A 19143-nucleotide genomic window follows, 5' to 3' on the forward strand; every position below is an offset into this window, starting at 1 on the left:
CCACTACATTCACCACACCAACCACTACATTCACCACACCAACCACTACATTCACCACACCACCCACTACATTCACCACACCACCCACTACATTCACCACACCAACCACACAGTCACCACACCACCCACTACATTCACCACACCAACCACTACATTCACCACACCAACCACACAGTCACCACACCACCCACTACATTCACCACACCAACCACACAGTCACCACACCACCCACTACATTCACCACACCAACCACTACATTCACCACACCACCCACTACATTCACCACACCAACCACTACATTCACCAAACCAACCACTACATTCACCACACCAACCACTACATTCACCACACCAACCACTACATTCACCACACCAACCACTACATTCACCAAACCAACCACTACATTCACCACACCACCCACTACATTCACTACACCAACCACTACATTCACCACACCAACCGCTACATTCACCACACCAACCACTACATTCACCACACCAACCACCACATTCACCACACCACCCACTACATTCACCACACCAACCACTACATTCACCACACCAACCGCTACATTCACCACACCAACCACTACATTCATCACACCAACCACTACATTCACCACACCAACCACACAGTCACCATACTGACTGCACCCATCTCATCCACAGCACCAACCTCACTCATCTCACCAATCAAAACTCATCTCAACGACCGCAATTCACCACCTTCCATGCTGCCATCTACATCAGTGGCCAGCAGATGGCAGCATCTACAGGCCTCATTCTTGGCCAGTCGATGGCAGCATGGAACGGAGGTTACCGAGCAATCTATAAACGTACGATATTTATTTTGGCTCTCTACGAGGCGTGAGATCTCAGGTAGGTCTGGTTACTCACACGTACACATTATTTGGTGAGGAACTGGCAAGACGTCTCAAGCAGAATCCTAAAAATTAGAGACTCAACAAGGCATCTGTGGATGAAGTCAGGCCCGTGTCTGTCTGCTCGATTATTTCATATCTGTTAACCCCTTATCAGGGCCGAGCTTATTACAGACCAATTCAGACTTTATTGGTCACCCCGTGCCCTTATAAATCTCAACGTAGTGAAAACGCGTTATCGTGTGAACACGCGGGACAGACCCAGGTGTTGTGGGTTAACTCCCCGAGATAAACTTTCTTCCAACTTTGTGTTTTATACGCCCAGTGCTACGCCAATAATTGTTGTGAGTGTCGCTCCTCTGCCCTCTGTTGTTCATGGAGGGAGACTGCACCCTAGTGCCCAGTATCATCCTCCGCGAGCCTCTTCAAAATGCTGATCTTGACACCGCTGGAAGAAGTCATCGGCGTTGACCTCACCTCACAACAGTGCAATTTTAACAGCTCAACATCAAAACACAATGATGGGTCGCTTGCACCAATCGCACAACACCACAGCATTGACTCTCAGCTGTTTCTTGTGTAGAGGGGGTCACGTGTGTCACCATAATTGCCCTAATCCTACAACTCGTGCTGCGTAATATTTTCCTTGCCATATTACCTGTGACACACATAATGAGGACATCCAGTAAGTAAAACGAAACCAGAGGTGGGAAACCTGTACTTTATAATATGATTAATTTCAGGCAATGTGAACACGACTTTTAGAAACACCGATGCAGCTATACACGTGCCACATTGTCCAGAAATTCAGTTGATACTAATAGGGTTTATATGCCAGTATTGTACATTATTTAAATTACATTTGTTTGGGCGGCAGGGTGGTGCAGTGGTCACGCCCGTGCATGACATCTTCTGAAGGACTGCCTGGCTTCGCTTTCCTCATTCTGGTCCCTTTCTCTGTGTGGATTTACTCCCATAGCAAAACAACAACATATAATGTAACTGGTACTAACCAAACATTCAAATTACTCCAGCGAAAAGTTGGCAGGCCCCTCCTGAAAAAGAGTCTTGAGACTCAGTGAGATTGCTTGTGTGGCGATCGAAACGTCGTGATCCATTATTATTTTTTCTACCTACGTGACTTTACCGAAAGAACCAAAGAGTAAGGATTCCTGCAGTCACGAAAGCTTCAAATCAAGATTAATGAGTGTTTACATGTGGGAGGAAATCGGAGCACCTGGAGAAATCCAAGGGCTTCAGGTGTCCACGTGTGGACTGGGCCACCTGGCGGTAAATCTTTGCCGGTGCACGTTGGGACCGGCTCACACTTCACTGGCCCCAGGCAGCCCCCAGCCACTGGCGTGCAACACAGCGAAGGGAATCTCCCACCAATAAGAACCACGCACAACCCATGGTGCAGTCCTATAACTTGGACTTGCAAACACAACAAAACCCATAGCCGCCAACCCACACGGTTTACCCGTATTCTGTTGGGGGAAAGTGAGTTTTCAGGTCCATACGGCACACGGCCGTTTCAATACGGGCAACATTTTTGTTAAGTTTATTTGTGTGTTTCTCCCTTGTCATGGGACTTATAAGGGGCACGGGGTGACCAACAAGGTCTGAATTGTCCTGTAATAAGGAAGGCACTGATAAGGGGTTGACAGCGATGCAAACCCCACACAATACAAAACGCCAAGCGGCCAGCAACAACAAAAATAATAATACATAACTGTCCAATGAGAAATTAGATAATTAAGATCAAAAAAACGTGTTCCTTAAATTGATCAAGTTTGTTGTTGCAAGAGTTTGGAAAAACAGGAAGACCGGGTGTGGATTCCAGAGTGGAGCAGTGCAAACTAATGAAGCTGAAAAGAAGAGTGAGGTGACCTGCATGGTGGTGAGCGGGTGGGTGAGTAAATGGGTGAGTGTTTGAGTAAACTAGTGGAGGAGTGAGTGATAGGGTGATTGAGTCAGTGACCGGATGCGTGAGTGACTGGATGCGTGGGTGACTGGATGCGTAGGTGATAGGATGATTGCGTGGGTGACTGAATGAGTGGGTGACTGAATGAGTGGGTGACTGAATGAGTGGGTGAGTGGATGAGTGCGTGATTGAATGGGTGACTGGATGAATGGGTGACTGGATGAGTGGGTGATTGGATGAGTGTGTGATAGGATGATTGACTGAGTGACTAGCTGAGTGTGTGATTGAATTAGTGACGAGATGAATGTGTGATCGGGTGATTGAGTTAGTGGGTGACTGGATGATAGGGTGATTGCGTGGGTGACTGGATGCGTGGGTGACTGGATGCGTGGGTGACTGGATGAGTGGGCGACTGGATGCGTGGGTGACTGGATGAGTGTGTGATAGGGTGATTGAGTTAGTGACTGGATGAGTTAGTGACTGGATGAGTGGGTGACCGAGTTGTTTAGTTGAGTGCGTTGTTGTGACCTGCAGTAAGGCGCGGTGGTTGAACGCGGAGTGAATGAGACGAAGTGGTCAAAGTTTCTGGTAGACCGAGTCCCTTAACGTGGGTGGAGGGGGGAATCAACGAGGTGAAGTTCACTGCAACATTCACCACGGTGGTGCTAGTAGTCGCAGTGAAAAAAAAGTGATGCAGGGCTGAATGAATGAAGGTTGACGTGGATGCAAGATGGTGTAGAGGAGGCAAAGAGGAGGGTACAGGAGGTGAGGTGTTGAGGTGGCGTGGTGAGGAGGCGTAGAGGAGGGTGCCCCGCTCTTGGCGTTGATCTTGGTGAACACGTGTTCGTGCCCCGTCTCGTAGCTCTGCCCGGTGCTGATGCAGCCTCCACCGGCCGAAGCGCCCAGCGGCCTCGCCGAGTCCGTGCCCAGCTCCGCTCTGAGCAAGCTCTCCATTGCGCGCTATCTGCTCACAGCAACAGACACAACAATAAACTCCCCCCCCCCCTCCCCGGGTCCCGTGTGGCCTCTAAATACTTATTTCCTTTGGAGAGGTGATTTCTCGGAGGAGGCCTAAATGGTATAACACACACTGATGCCTATCTGAATGCAGATTCGCATCATCACCCCGCACAGAAAACCTCTCTCATCAAGATGCTCATACATCTGGCTAAAACAGTGTCAGATGGTGAAAGTCTGAGGAGAGAGATTAAACATGTCAAAGAAATGCGACGATTGAATGTCTACAATAATGCTCAAATTAACAGAGCAGTGAATGCCAAACCAAGATCGAGCAGCAATACTGCTGAAAGTGATCAGGTTATTAAACAATTAAAATACCACATATCATGGGAGTAACTGACAAATTAGCGCGAGTTTTGGAAAAGCAAAAAGCTAAAAATCTAAGTACGATTTGGCACGGTACACAAAATTCAAAAAATTGTATCTTGTACTAAAGATTGATTGCTTAAGTCATCAACGGATGGTGTGTATCGGATTAATGCCTTACGTGGCAGATGTTACATTGCACAGACGGGATGTAACAGCGCAAGACTAAAAGAACACCAAATAAATATTAAACACTCTCAAACATAACTGTCGGAAGTTGCAGTACATGCTTGCCAACAAGAACACTTAATGTATTTTGAAAACGATGAAGTGTTGTGTAAAACTCATTATTACTGGCCAAGACTAATTCGAGAATCCATTGAAACTGAGAAAATTTGTATTATTTTAACCTCTCTGACAGCTACAGGCTTAGTGCGGCCTGGAAGCGTATTATTAAGTAATTGTGATTGTAAGATGAGGAGATGAAGGCAGAAGAAGAAGACGTGGGGCGATGTGGTGATGCGGTCGAACGTGGTGGCCCGAGGAGCGGAGGGAGAGATGGCGCGGGACGGGGCGGTGTGGAGAAGGTGGCAAGGACGGCGGACCCCACGTGATTGGAACAAACGCGTGGAGGAAGAAGACATCTCACATTTATCATTACTTATAGAGGAAACATACTAATTTAATTATTACTAATCAATTATATAATTTCAATAATCCCCCTCCCCGCCTCTGATTTCTGCACCTGATGGGTTCAGTGATGACATCGCCTTTCTCTATTTAAGACCGGAAGCAGGGGGATGGCTTCACTATTCTGGCAAATCGCCCGATGATGCTGGATGTAATTACCAGTGAAACGTCGTACTCATCTTGTGGATTTACTCTCCAAAACACCGGTGGGCTGAAGTAGTAACTAAGTGGAGTTTTGTTTACGTGACAAATTCCTTACTAATTGGCTGTGTCAGGTGGTGGAGAGTTATGACACATTTATGCTTACACGATCTAACCCAAAAACCTTTGTTATGAAATTAGGACAATTTATTAAATATATTGAATACAAGAAAATACAGCAATTGACTAGAAATATACGGCAATAGATGTAACCTCGCAGCAGTGAACGTGACGAAATTTAATCATGGAAATGTCCACTGCACAAAACCTTGAGTTCATCGCCCCACATGTGGTACCTCAGCCTCAGGATGAAATAAATCATCAGGGAGTTCTCCGTGAGCATCGTGCGCGCTCCAAATCCAGAGTTGAGCCGCGGTCTCGGCACCCAGCCAGCCGCCTTCTCTTCTTGGGGCAGTCGGAGTCCAGCGCGCTATCGAAGGGCACGTGGTGAACGCTCAGGACGTGTCTCTTGAGCTTCGACTTCTGTGTCGCTCCGTACGAGCAGTCACTGCACGGGAAGGGCTTTTCCTCTGGAACACAAGACATCCACCGTTGAGCACACGCACGCGCTAATACATAATTTATTCATCACCATGCAGTGGATGCCATTGCATCACTATGTATATGGGACGTTTTATCAATCACGGTTGCTAACCACAGGCCCAAAGGCCCAAAATGCCAAATGGCCAGCAACAAATACCTCCGATTAGCACGGGTGGCTATGTATGGTACGAAAGAAGTTCAACATACGTACAAATAGTAGAAAAGCAAGATACTGATTTCCTGCAAAATATCAGAAGAACACATTTTTGGGGCATATTTTGAAGCCCCAACATTTTGCACTTCTTCGTGTGGTTGATGTTGATGCAGAGCAACAACTATAATTTAACATTGAGGTGGTTGAGCCAGATTATTCTATTACAGCTCATTTATTACACAATAATAACCTGCAAAAGAATGAGTAAATGTGCATGGAAGTTAGGTGTTAGTACAATGAAGAGGAAATTCCCATTGTGGAAATGACTCGGTCTATACATTCAAAAATGTTCCCGGTTTAACCGGGAACATTTTCCCGGTTCACGGTTTAACCCAACATCCGAGCAGCACCACATCAGATCTCTAGACTCCTCAGCGCAGGCATACAAATATGGTCAACATATGCGTACATTAACTAATTTGTGAAATTATGAATTACATCCAAATTAAATGTAGTGTGTGCATTACTAGGACGTACCTAAAGGTGCCAGGTTGGGTTCATCCACCTTGGGGATGCTCTGCTCCACGCAGCCTCCTGCTTCCGTGCAGTCCATCCTCTTGATGTCCGAATTCTGGCTGTTGCTACTGCTGCAATTGGTGACGCTGGTGGTGGTCTTCTTTATTTTAATGGGCTTAGGTCTACTTCGCTTTTCCTTCTTTTTCTGCTGCAAGGCCATCAACACTTTCATGCTCGTAATAGGATCAAGAGCAGCGTATGGTTTATTCTCACTGACTGGTGAAGCAGTTTGTTGATGTGGAACTAGGCCAAAGCATTCAAGAAAATTGGATTTCATGTCATTTATCTTAACGCCGCTATCTTTTGTCGAAGTGTAATCATGTTCAGGCTTCGGTCTGTACAAGAACTGTGCTTGAAGACTTTCATGAGTTTTCAGGATTTCAATAGGACTTAAAAATCCGCAGACTGAGCACATCTCATAGGGCGACGGTGGATTCAACACCGCATTGGCAAAACTGCTGTTATTCACCAAGCCTGGTGCACCCTTTATCATATAATCCTTTTTGTGGCTCTTCAAATGCCTTTTGAATTTTCCTGGCTGATCAAACCTTTGTCCACATATGCCGCACCATTGCTCACGGATCTCCTTATGCGTTCTTACGTGGGCTTCTAGGCACCATGCCAGCTGGAATTTTTTCCCACAGACGTCACAAGAGATGAGTTTTTTAGCTCTTGTAACGCTACCGGATTGAGGTGGGGTTGAGACGGGTGCTGGTGAAGTGCCATCAATGGTAAAGGCAATTCTCCCAGCACCACCATGACTCGCAGCGGAGTTGCTCTCGCACATCTGATACAAAAGACAAAGGTCACGCGCATGACACCCGTGTCACGAGTGTACTCACACAGGCATACTTAAGGTGACATAAGATTCATATATACCACAACTCATTATACCAGAACTCCACAATATTGCAGTTCCTATCATGTACGATTTTACCCTCTTATCCACCCAAGTAATATTTTGTTTCTAAACAACAATGACTATCTACCTACAATTTCGTAATGTTACCCACCCAATAGGCCTTTCTGTATATACACACCAACAATATAATGATGGCACTACACGTTCACTCCACTATTCACAACACTCTGACTCGCAATCTCCATATAAGATTGTAATATAATTTCTGTACGAGGGCCGATCAAAAAGTTTTGAGAATGGACACTTTTTTACAAAAAACTACGTGAAATAGTCTTCATTAAAAGTACAGTATAGTACTATTAATGGCACTTATAAGTGAACGTCATTATCTCTCATGCTAATATTACAATGTTAACTAGTTACCCAGGAAAGCTTCATTGAGGCTAAGTACTGCATTTTCATAAAGGTCCCATTGCATTGAGATGTTTGTGTGAGTGGAACCCAGAGAGACCCCACCTTGCATATTGGGAAATAACACAACTCCACACAGATGGATTCAACCCACAAGCTCAAAGCATTCCCTGTTCAACAAAGTACTCAGTGTAATGTTTAATATAATTTATTTGGTAATTTATAGTATCGTAATTGTATAGTGAATCTACAGCAGTGTGGTATACAGTAGGGTTGGTAAAATAATACATAGTGTAATATTACAAGTCTAATATTATTATAATCTAACGTATAGGGTAGTGTATAGTAACTCAGTGTATAATTCAATGTTGTGGTCTGTCTATGCCAGTTTATAATAAAAATATTATTTGGAGGCATATTATAATATTTTTTGCGACATAGAAGTGTAATGTATAATAACTTATTGTTAGTAGCTCAGCTTAGTGGAGAATATATTGAGTACATTGATTATATTGATGTAGTTTATATTTAGTTCTTTCACATCGGTTTATTGTATGATAGTTGGGTAGTTGCAGTTCTTTAGCGTCAATATACTAAATGCCTCTGTTGATATGTAAACTCTGACTTTAACATAGCTACTTCCGTGACCAGTTACATGCTAATTCCTCACATTAACATCATGCTAATCTCCCAGTTACATGCTAATTTCTGACTTTAACATCCTGCTAATATCTCACATTAACACTGCTAAATTATTCTGTTGATATGTAAACTCTTTTGGCAAGGCGCTCTGCTCCTCCCACCCAGCTTAAAATACGCTGCCAAGCTTAGCAGTGTTCATTGGAGTGCTGTCTTTCAGACAGTTCTGTTGCTTCACCTGAGGACGGCTGCTTGTGTTGTGGCCGAAACGTCGTGAGAATTTTATTTTATTATGTTTTATTTTATTATTTCCCTTCTACGTGACTTTACCGAAAGAACCAAGAAGATTAATCTCTGCAGTCACGAAAGCTTTAAATCGAAATTTATTCAAATCAAGTTGTTTTCTTTTAACCACAGTACTTTATGGAATCCTGAAGAATAAATGCATTTTTAGAAGTATTAAACTACACTTGAAGATGTGTGAGAATGTAATTCTGCAGATGCAAGCACAGGCAAACTCGTATCTGCATATACAAGTTTCTGGGCCTCCTCACTTCACCAAACCCGCATTGACCGGCATGGTGAAGTATGGTTAAACAACTCCCACGAACGGCATGGTGTGGGGGAGGCCTCTATCAAAACGCTGGATCGACAAAGGGCTGATACATGTCACGGCATTGTACGTTAAGATCGTTCTCTAGTCAGCACAAGCCGTCTATGTGGACAATAGAGGGCACGACACACGTGTACACGATGTTTGTGTGCGTATATTCAGCGTGTGTATCATGTCATAATTATATAAGGTCGCGATTATGCTCAAAACGAACCAAATGTATAACATCACGAATAACTTTGGAAGTCTCCAGAGCCTGAACAATATTTGAAGTAGACACTGACCCAGTTACTATTAATAGCTCAGATGTGTAGGCTTTGAATTTAACATAGCCATTTCTGTGACCAGTCACAAGCTAATCACTCAGTTATTTCAATGCTAAATTCTCCTAGTTATTTCAATGCTAAATTTTCCAGTTTGATTTTTACTAGGTGCCTCTGTGAATGTGTATGCTTTGACTTTAACATAGCCATTTCTGTGACCAGTCACAAGCTAATCACTCAGCTATTTCAATGCTAAATTCTATGCTAATTCCTTTGTCAAGGGGTGCCTCTGTGGATGTGTATGCTTTGACTTTAACATAGCCATATCTGTGACCAGTCACAAGCTAATCACTCAGTTATTTCAATGCTAAATTCTCCTAGTTATTTCAATGCTAAATTTTCCTGTTTGATTTTTACTAGGTGCCTCTGTGAATGTGTATGCTTTGACTTTAACATAGCCATTTCTGTGACCAGTCACAAGCTAATCACTCAGCTATTTCAATGCTAAATTCTATGCTAATTCCTTTGTCAAGGGGTGCCTCTGTGGATGTGTATGCTTTGACTTTAACATAGCCATATCTGTGACCAGTCACAAGCTAATCACTCAGCCATTTCAATGCTAAATTCTCCTAGTTATTTCAATGCTAAATTTTCCTGTTTGATTTTTACTAGGTGCCTCTGTGAATGTGTATGCTTTGACTTTAACATAGCCATTTCTGTGACCAGTCACAAGCTAATCACTCAGCTATTTCAATGCTAAATTCTATGCTAATTCCTTTGTCAAGGGGTGCCTCTGTGGATGTGTATGCTTTGACTTTAACATAGCCATATCTGTGACCAGTCACAAGCTAATCACTCAGCCATTTCAATGCTAAATTCAATGCTAATTCCTTTGTCAAGGCGCTTTGTTTCTTCTCACACAGCTTAAAGGTCTCGATCTGAGCTTGGCTTTGTTCGCTCCAGCGCTGTCCTCCAGACAGTCTCGTCCCTTCACCTGATGAAGGCCGCTTGTGTTGTGGCCGAAACGTCGTGAGAATTTTATTGTGTTATTTTATTTTTTCAATTTATTATTTTATTCTCATGCTACGTGACTTTACCGAAAGAACCAAAGAAGATGAACCAAGATTATGGCGTGTAGATGCTGCAAATTGAAAAATTAAAATAATAAATTGAAAATAATAAGCAAAAATCCAGATTCATATTCTTTGTTCTTTCGGTAAAGTCACGTATATTAAAAAAATAATTAAATAAATTGAATGAAAAAAACGGAAATAATAAAATTCCTTTTATTTGTAAATTTTCAATTGGCATAATCTACACGCCATATTCTTGGTTCTTTCGGTAAAGTCACGTAGATTTGAAAATAAAAAGAAAATAATTAAATGAAAATCATGAATTGTTATTATTATATTTTGATTTAAAGCTTTCGTGACTGCAGTGATTCATATTATTGGTTCTTTCAGTAAAGTCACGTAGAAGGGAAACAATAAAATAAAATAAATATTTTTTAAAATATTATTACATTTTTTACTTTTCTTTTATTATTTATATTTTCTATCTACGTCACTTTACCCAAAGAACTAAGAATGTAGCGTGTAGATTCTACCAATTAAAAAATACAAAAAAATAAATGGAAAATAATAAAAGCTTTTATTATTTTCAATTTATTATTTTAAAATCAAAATTTTGTTTCATTTTTTTTTTATCTCTGTGACTTTACCGAAAGAACCAAGAATATGAATGTGGGTTTTTTGCTTTTATTATTTTCCATTTCACACTTTTAATTTTATTTGATTTGATTATTTTTTTTTATTTTCTATCGACGTGACTTTACCGATAGAACCAGGAATATGGCGTGTAGATGCTGCCAATTTAAAAATTAAAATAGATTGAAAATAATAATCAAAATCCAGATTCATATTCTTGGTTCTTTCGGTAAAGCCATGTAGGTTGAAAATAAAAACAATAAAATTAAATAAAAAATACAAAAGATAAATGGAAAATAATGAAAGCTTTTATTATTTAAATTTATTATTTTAATTTGTAATTTTTTTAAAATTGGCAGAATCTACACGCCATATTCTTGGTTCTTTCGGTAAAGCAACGTAGATTTGAAAATGAAAATAATAGAATTAAATGAAAAAATACTAAATCATGAATAATTTTTTTACTTTTCTTTATTATTTATATTTTACCCAAAGAACCAAGAATCTGGCGTGTAGATGCTGCCACCTGCCAACGTTGTTGGCCACCAGATGGCAGCATCTACACGCCATATTATTGCTTCCTTCGGTAAAGTCACGTAGATAGAAAATAATAATACAATTAAAAAATGAAAATTATGAAAGCTTTTATTATTTTCAATTTATTATTTGTATTTTTAAATTAAATTATATTATTTTTATTTTAAAATCTACGTGACTTTAACGAAAAAAACGAATTCGGCGTGTAGATGTTGCCACCTGCCGGCCACCAACGTGGCGTGTAGATTCTGCCAATTTAAAAATTAAAATTATAAATTGAATATAACAAAAGCTTAAATAATATTAAAAGCTTTTATTCAATTGATTATTTTAAAATTGTATTTTTTTTTATCTCCGTGACTTTACCGAAAGAACCAAGAATATGAATGTGGGTTTTTTGCTTTTATTATTTAAAATTTCACATTTTTATTTGATTTGATATTTTTTTTATTTTCTATGGACGTGACTACCGAAAGAACCAAGAATATGAATTCCTGAAGTCACGAAAGTTTTAAGTCACAATCTACACCCAACAATGGTGGCCAGCAGATGGCAGCATCTACACGCCAGATTATTGCTTCCTTCGGTAAAGTCATAATACTGGTAGGAACGAAGTTGTAAACTGAGTGTACCAGCCTGCAATAGATTAATGTGTCCGTCCGTCCCCTTTCAATACTTTAACGAAGTGAAATCTCGTGCTGTTGGGTGTAAAATCAGCAATAGGCAGCGCAGAGACTTGCCCTACCAGCCCCACCCTGCAGGGACCTGTTAATAAAATTAAAATAATAAATGGAAAATAATAAAAGCTTTTATTTGAAATTTATTATAAAATAATAAAACCTTTATTATTTTCAATTTATTATTTGTATTTTATTTTTTTGTATTTTAAAATTTCAAATAATAAATTGAAAATAATAAAGCTTTTATTAGTTTAAATATTATAATTTATATTTTTAAATTAAAATTTATTATTTTTATTTTCAAATCTACGTGACTTTACCTGAAGAACCAAGAATATGGCGTGTAGATTCTGCCAATTTAAAAATTAAAAAATACATTTTTAATAATAAAAGCTTTCATTATTTCAAAATGTTTTGTATTTTTAATTTAAAAGCTTTTAGTATAGCTTTTATTATAATATCATAATATTATAATCAAAGCTTTTATTATAATCAAAGCTTTTATTATTTTAGGATTCTCCTCCACGGCGGCCTTTGTCTCCCCCAGTAGCGATGTTTACGACACACCGCACCAGGTACTCATCTGAGGCTGAGTCGACCTCACACTCTCTTACTGTCTCAAAACAACAACCGCCATGCGCCACTAAGTGGCGGTGACGTCACCACGACGCTTATGCCAGGCTATGTGCACCTTGAGGCTACGTGAAGTGTCGATCGCCGGCTGGCAGGAGGTCACGGGGCAGACCCAGGTGCCACTGGTCGACTGACTGAGATGACTGAGATTACTGGCTGATGCACCACCTGTGCCCTCTACTGTGCCAACTTGCTGAGCTTTAGCCACCCGACGCTCCGCTCGTTTTTCTGAGCGTCGCTCCTCCGCTCTCCGTTGTTGTTGGAGGGCGACTGCCTCCAACTGCCCAGTAGAGACACCGTTGGTACCAGTCATTGGCAAGTCCACTCAGCTCCACATCCTCCTGTACCACATCACTCATCTCTTCTCTAGTCCGTGCCACGCCCGTTTAGCTCCCTCGATCTGTTTGGGCATGCGGTGATTGGGCATGCGGGCTACATGGCCCAGCCAACGCAGCCTTGCCTGCTGGAGGAGCTCACCGATGGGACTTTGTCCAGATCTTTCGAGGATTTGTGAGCTCCTCACACAATCGAGCCTGGTTAAACCCAGGATTGATCGTAGGCAGGCCAGCCTAAATGTTTCTAACCGGTGAAGATGCTGCATTAGGGGGGGTCCACGTTTTGCAAGCGTAGAGAAGGGAGGGAATGACTGTGGCCGAGAAGAACCGAAGCTTCATGCGGAGCGACAGACCAGGTAGCTTCCACACAACGTTACACAACCGATGAAAAGATAATGCCGCTCGACTAATTCGGAGTGAGACCTCTGCTGTTAAACCGGAGCCGATCATGAGCACACTGCCCAGGTATGGAAAACTCTCCACTCTCTCCCCAACTGCCCCATCACCGATTGGGAGTTGTGGGGGTAGAGTGCCCGATGGCACAAAATACCCAGGCAGGTGCTTCGTTTTGGTGGGGCTGATGGTAAGGCCCCACCTCTTAGTGGCACACTCCAGTTTCAGCAGCAGCGCCTCCAACTCCTCCTCTGAATGAGCAGCAATTACCAGGTCGTCGGCATACATAATGTGGTTGACCAATAGGGAGACATCCCTTGACCGCACCTGGGCATCGATCAGCCTCCCATTGTATCTGTACCAGACGTAAATTCCTCTGGTACAGCTACTGAAGGCTTCACGAACTATGTGGTCGAAATAGATGTTAAATAATGTTGGAGCCAGAGGACATCCCTGTTGCAGGGAATGGCTCTGACTCCCGGCTATGTAGTTTTACTCGGGTCTGCTCACCATCATGAAGGTCCTTAATGAGTGTGAGCAGAGGGTCAGGGACTCTGAAAGCACGAAGAACAACCCAGAGCCCAGGCCTACTGATGGTATCATAGGCCTTAACCAGGTCAATAAAGCAGAGATGTAGGTCTAGTTGGAATTCCCTCCACCTCTGCTGTAGCAGACGGACAGAAAATATGACATTTTTGCAGGACCGCCCTTTCTTGAAACCGCATTGGGGCTCCGCAAGCCTCTCCTTAGCGTACCTAGCAAGGCGATGTTGAATAATCCTTGCCAGGACCTTTCCCGGCACACTGAGGAGTTAGATGCCCCTGTAGTTGTTACAGTCTGTGCGGTCCCCCTTCTTAAAGAGGGGGACTGCCAGGGCATCCTTCCAATCCTGCGGAACCCGTCCAGTGGCCCAGACTGTTGTTATGATGTCATGTAGGGCAGTCTACGCACAAACGCCACCCTCCCTCAGCATTTCGCTTTGGAGATCATCTCTGCTCGGTGCCTTTCCTGTTCTCGGACTCTGGATCGCCCTCAGTACTTCCTCAATGGATGGTACCTCAGCCAGCCACTCACAGGGGGTGACTTCCTCCTCTAATATTTGAGGTACCGCATCCTCAGCAGGGTCATCCCCACTTTGTCCCATGATGTTTTCCAGGCTGAGGGATTCCCCCTCCCCCAGGACCTCACAGAAATGCTCAGCAAATCTGCAAACCTGTCCCTGGGGGTCGGAGATTGGATCACCCTTCGTTCCCCTAATGGTGGTGTAGTGGGTATAAATTGACGAATAAAGTTCTGATGAGGTAACACGATATTTATTGTCTTCCTTACAAGTCTCTAACACAAAGGGTATATCGGTCCCTTTACCCGATACCTGGGGAGGTATGGCCTCCGGATTATGCGGGCCCTATCACTGGGTACCCCGTTACTCTTCCTCCGGCTGGGACCCTAGGAGAGGCTATTTGGCCTGACCGTACCCGGTCCGTGGGTCCTGACCACTGGCCTCACTGAGCTCCGGCCCTTAGAAGGACAATGGTGCTTGGGGTCCAGAGTCCTATCTTCAGCCCAGGTCTTCGTTCTTCAGCTTGCAGATGACTGAGCCAGACCTCTGAGAGGTCCGGCTTATGGTTCGTGGCTGCTCCGCCCTAGCCACGCTTCCCTTCTAGAACGTTCTGGAAGGTGACATCATCCCCCGGTTCCCCCCTCCCGGGGCCCCGGGGAATGTGTTCCAGGATCCGTTTGCTAGGGTTTGTCGTTGGCCCCTTTTTGGGCCATGGACATTAGCCCTGGCGTGATAGCGCTTCCGCCCCCTATTGACGATAAGGGGAAGCTACCAGCCCACAGAGTGGTGAGTGACGATTACCCCTACAATGGTAATAGGTGTGGCGCTGTAGGTTACTTTTTTGATGGAGTTAAATAGGGATTTGTGATCGCGGGCCATTGAGGCAGACTCCATCTCCTCAGCAACCCGCGATCACCACCCATCCTTGCAGCGCCTCACGGCTCTCCGAACCTCCGAGCGAAGGTTGCGGTAAGCCTCCTCATTCTCTGACGTGGGATGCTGTAGACGATTAGAGTGAGCCTGTCGCTTTTTCTCAACAATCCTGAACACCTCCTCTGTCAGCCAGGGTCTCTGGGGAGGTCTGGACCGCATACACAAAGCAGCCATTGCAGCTGCATGAGTCACAGACCTAAACCTCGCCCATTTACCCTCGACATCAGGAGGAGTGGGGGACGATGCTGTCTCACTCACACTCACTCACAGCGCGAGGCCGACTCATTACATCTCGCGGAGGATCGCGCTGCTGAACGAAAAAAGTTCCGCGGTTTCAGTTTGCAAGCGTGAGTTCGCGTTTTAAGGCGATGGGGGCCGTCCATAAATGACGTCACACACCTGGGGAGGGGGGGTCAGACATTTGTGACGAGGAGGGGGGGTTTGAGAAATGTGACGTCACATCAAAATGCGCAACTTTAAATAAATACAGACGACACGTTCTATTTAGTTAAATAGACTTTTTAATAAATGTTTTCTCCTACAACATCAGAGTGCAGCGCCACATTAAATACAATGACAATAGTTTAAAGCGATTTGAAGCATGTTTTATTTTCAAAATGAAAATATAGTTTTGGGGGGGGGGGCAGAGCTTTGTGACGTCATACTTGAGGGGGGGGTCTGACTTTTTGTGACGACGTGTGACGAGGGGGGGGGGGTCAAAATCGTCCAAAATCGCGTGACGTCATTTATGGTCGTGATATATTATTTTTTATTTTATTTTTCCTACCTACGTGACTTTACTGAAAGAACCAAAGAGTACTTAGTTGGGTGGATAAGGAGTAAAATAGTAGATGATAGGATCTGCACTATTGAGGAGTTCTGTTATAATGAATCTGTTGTAATGAATCTTATGTCACCTTAAGTATGCCTTTGTGAGTACACTCGTGACACGGGTGTCATGCGCGTGACCTTTGTCTTTTGTATCAGATGTGCGAGAGCAACTCCGCTGCGAGTCATGGTGGTGCTGGGAGAATTGCCTTTACCATCGATGGCACTTCACCAGAACCCGTCTCGACCCCACCTCAATCCGGTAGAGTTACAAGAGCTAAAAAACTCATCTCTTGTGACGTCTGTGGGAAAAAATTCCAATTGGCATGGTGCCTAGAATCCCACGTAAGAACGCACAAGGAGACCCGTGATCAATGGTGCGGCATATGCGGACGAAGTTTTGATCAGCCAGGGAAATTCAAAAGGCATATGAAGACCCACGAAAAGTATTACATGATAAAGGGTGCACCAGGCTTGGTGAATAACGGCAGTTTTGCCAATGCGGTGTTGAATCTGATAGAGCCACTGGAATCCAATAGAGTCACTAGAGTGAGAAAACGAATCTCTTGCGACGTCTGCAGGAAAACATTCCAACTGGCATGGTGCCTAGAGTCCCACATGAGAATGCACAAGACCGGTGGTCAAAGCTGCCACATCTGCGATCAAAGCTTTGATCAGCCCTACAAACTCAGAAGGCATATGGAGTAACCCACGGAAAGAACTCAAGGGGCGCACGTGGCATGGTGAATGACGGCAATTTTGCCAATGCGGTGTTAAAGGTGTGTCAGAGCTACTCGGCTGCGAGTCATGGTGCTGAAAGAATTGCCTTTGCCATGGATGGCACCAGCAGCTCCAGCAGCAGCAGCTTGTCGAGTCCTGGTGGTGAGGAGGCAGAGTTGCAGACAATGCCACCTTCTGCAAAGGGCGCACCTGCATGCAACGAAGTTATTGCTATCACAGCGATCACGCATGGAACGAAGGCGCCTGCTGGGAAACGCCACGCTGACCAGCGCCCGTCTCGACTCCACCTCACTCCCATAGTCACAAGAGTGAGAAAACAAATGTCTTGCCAAGTCTGTGGGAAAGCATTCCAACTGCCATCATGCCTAGAGTCCCACATGAGAACGGACAAAGAGACCCCTGACCAATGGCATCTGCGGTCGAAACTTTGATCAGCCAGGCAAATTCAGAAGGCATATGGAAACCTACGAAAAGGACTATTGGATATTTCTTTGCTGTTCTATTACTGAAGCTATCAACAGAAGGTGTGTACCGGATTAATTGCACTTGTGGAATGCTATGTTGGGCAAACAGGATGAATGATCAGCACAAGACTATAAGAACACCACAGAAATATGAAATGCTCACAAATACAACTGTCAGCAGTAACAGAACACACGTGCCCACAAGGACACTCAATTGATTTTGATAATGTTGAAGTTCTGTGCAAAACTTGTTACTACTGGCCAAGACTAATTCCAGAATCTATCGAAATTTAAAGAAATAAAAATAATTGTAATCGTTTGGATAGCTACCGACTTAGTGCTGCATGGAAGAGAATCATCAAATTACCATTTGTACGGCTATTTTAATACACACAATGGACACTAAGTACAAGATCAATGGGCTAGCATAATGCGCATGTATAATGTATGTTGATTCATTAATCCCCCCCCAGTTTGCGATCAAAGAGTGCACAAGTGTTGTCACCACATCTACGCCTCTATATAAGGAATTAAACAGGTGGACTTCTCCCAAACCTTGCTGTTGCCTGATGAAGCTAGTTGTAATTACTGAAACGCCGTACTCCGATGGTAAATGTTGTGGCTTGGCTCTCCAACACACCACACACCGGTGTGCTGTACTAGTGATGAATTGGCATGTTCTGTTTACGTGACAACCCTTACTAGTGGGCTGTCGGGTGGTGGCGGGTTTAACGACACATTTAAATTGTAATAGGTTTTTACCCTTTTATCTGGCACCAAAACTGACACCTTTATGCAAACATGATCCCTTGTATAAAGGTGTCAGTTTTGGTGCCAGATAAAAGGGTAAAAACCTATTACTATATCTTGCTACTGGCAAAGGAGGTCTCATAATGTAAATTCTTACCCGGAGCTCTCAATACTCTGATAGTGCGCTGTTTTTGAGTTCTATGCCTTTTGGCGTCATCTGGTCCAACACCAGTGGAGACTAGGCTCTAAGAAAAGCCGTCTCGGGTGTGCACCAATCAGCTTCAAGGACAGTGTATATCATTATCAGAGTTGTCTCTTTTTGTTTGCATTTTGACTGCTTGTGTTGTGGTTATTGCAAACATGATCCCTTGTATAAAGGTGTCAGTTTTGGTGCCAGATAAAAGGGTAAACACCTATTACTATATCTTGCTACTGGCAAAGGTCTCATAATGGCACATATATTTACGCGATCCAACCCATAAAACCTGTATTATGGATATTTGTCGCGAAAGCCTACGTGTTAAACTGCCATGTATTTTTACGTCTATTGCTGTATTTTCTTACGTGCAATATATTTAATAAACCATCCTAATTTATTCAGATTTTTGTTCATAGTTATATCATTGTTGCGCGTACGGTGTGGTCAGTGGATATTGTTCAGTGGATCAAACCGAGACAAATATTTTTGCAGCAGCTGTGGCTGCACATTGCAACAGCGCATTCCGAATGGTGTAGAACGCATCGCCCAGAATCTGTATCTGTGTGCAAACACCAGGTATGGTTGGTAAGAAACACGTTTGGTTTTAAATGAATAGAACTCGAGCTTCAGCCATATTGTTCATTATAGACCCCACTTTGTAAGATTTAATCACGCAAACCTTGCGCCTGATTCATTTGAGTCGGTGTGCTCATGAGCAACAGGGCATTTGTGGCAAGGTGTTAATGTACCACAGATTAGCACGGTTGGCTACGTACACTGCGAAAGAAGTTCAACACATATT

This window comes from Petromyzon marinus, chromosome 11 (assembly GCF_048934315.1).
Source record: "Petromyzon marinus isolate PM22_M1 ecotype Great Lakes invasive population chromosome 11, UKy_Petmar_22M1.pri1.0, whole genome shotgun sequence".
In the NCBI taxonomy this organism is placed as follows: domain Eukaryota; kingdom Metazoa; phylum Chordata; class Hyperoartia; order Petromyzontiformes; family Petromyzontidae; genus Petromyzon; species Petromyzon marinus.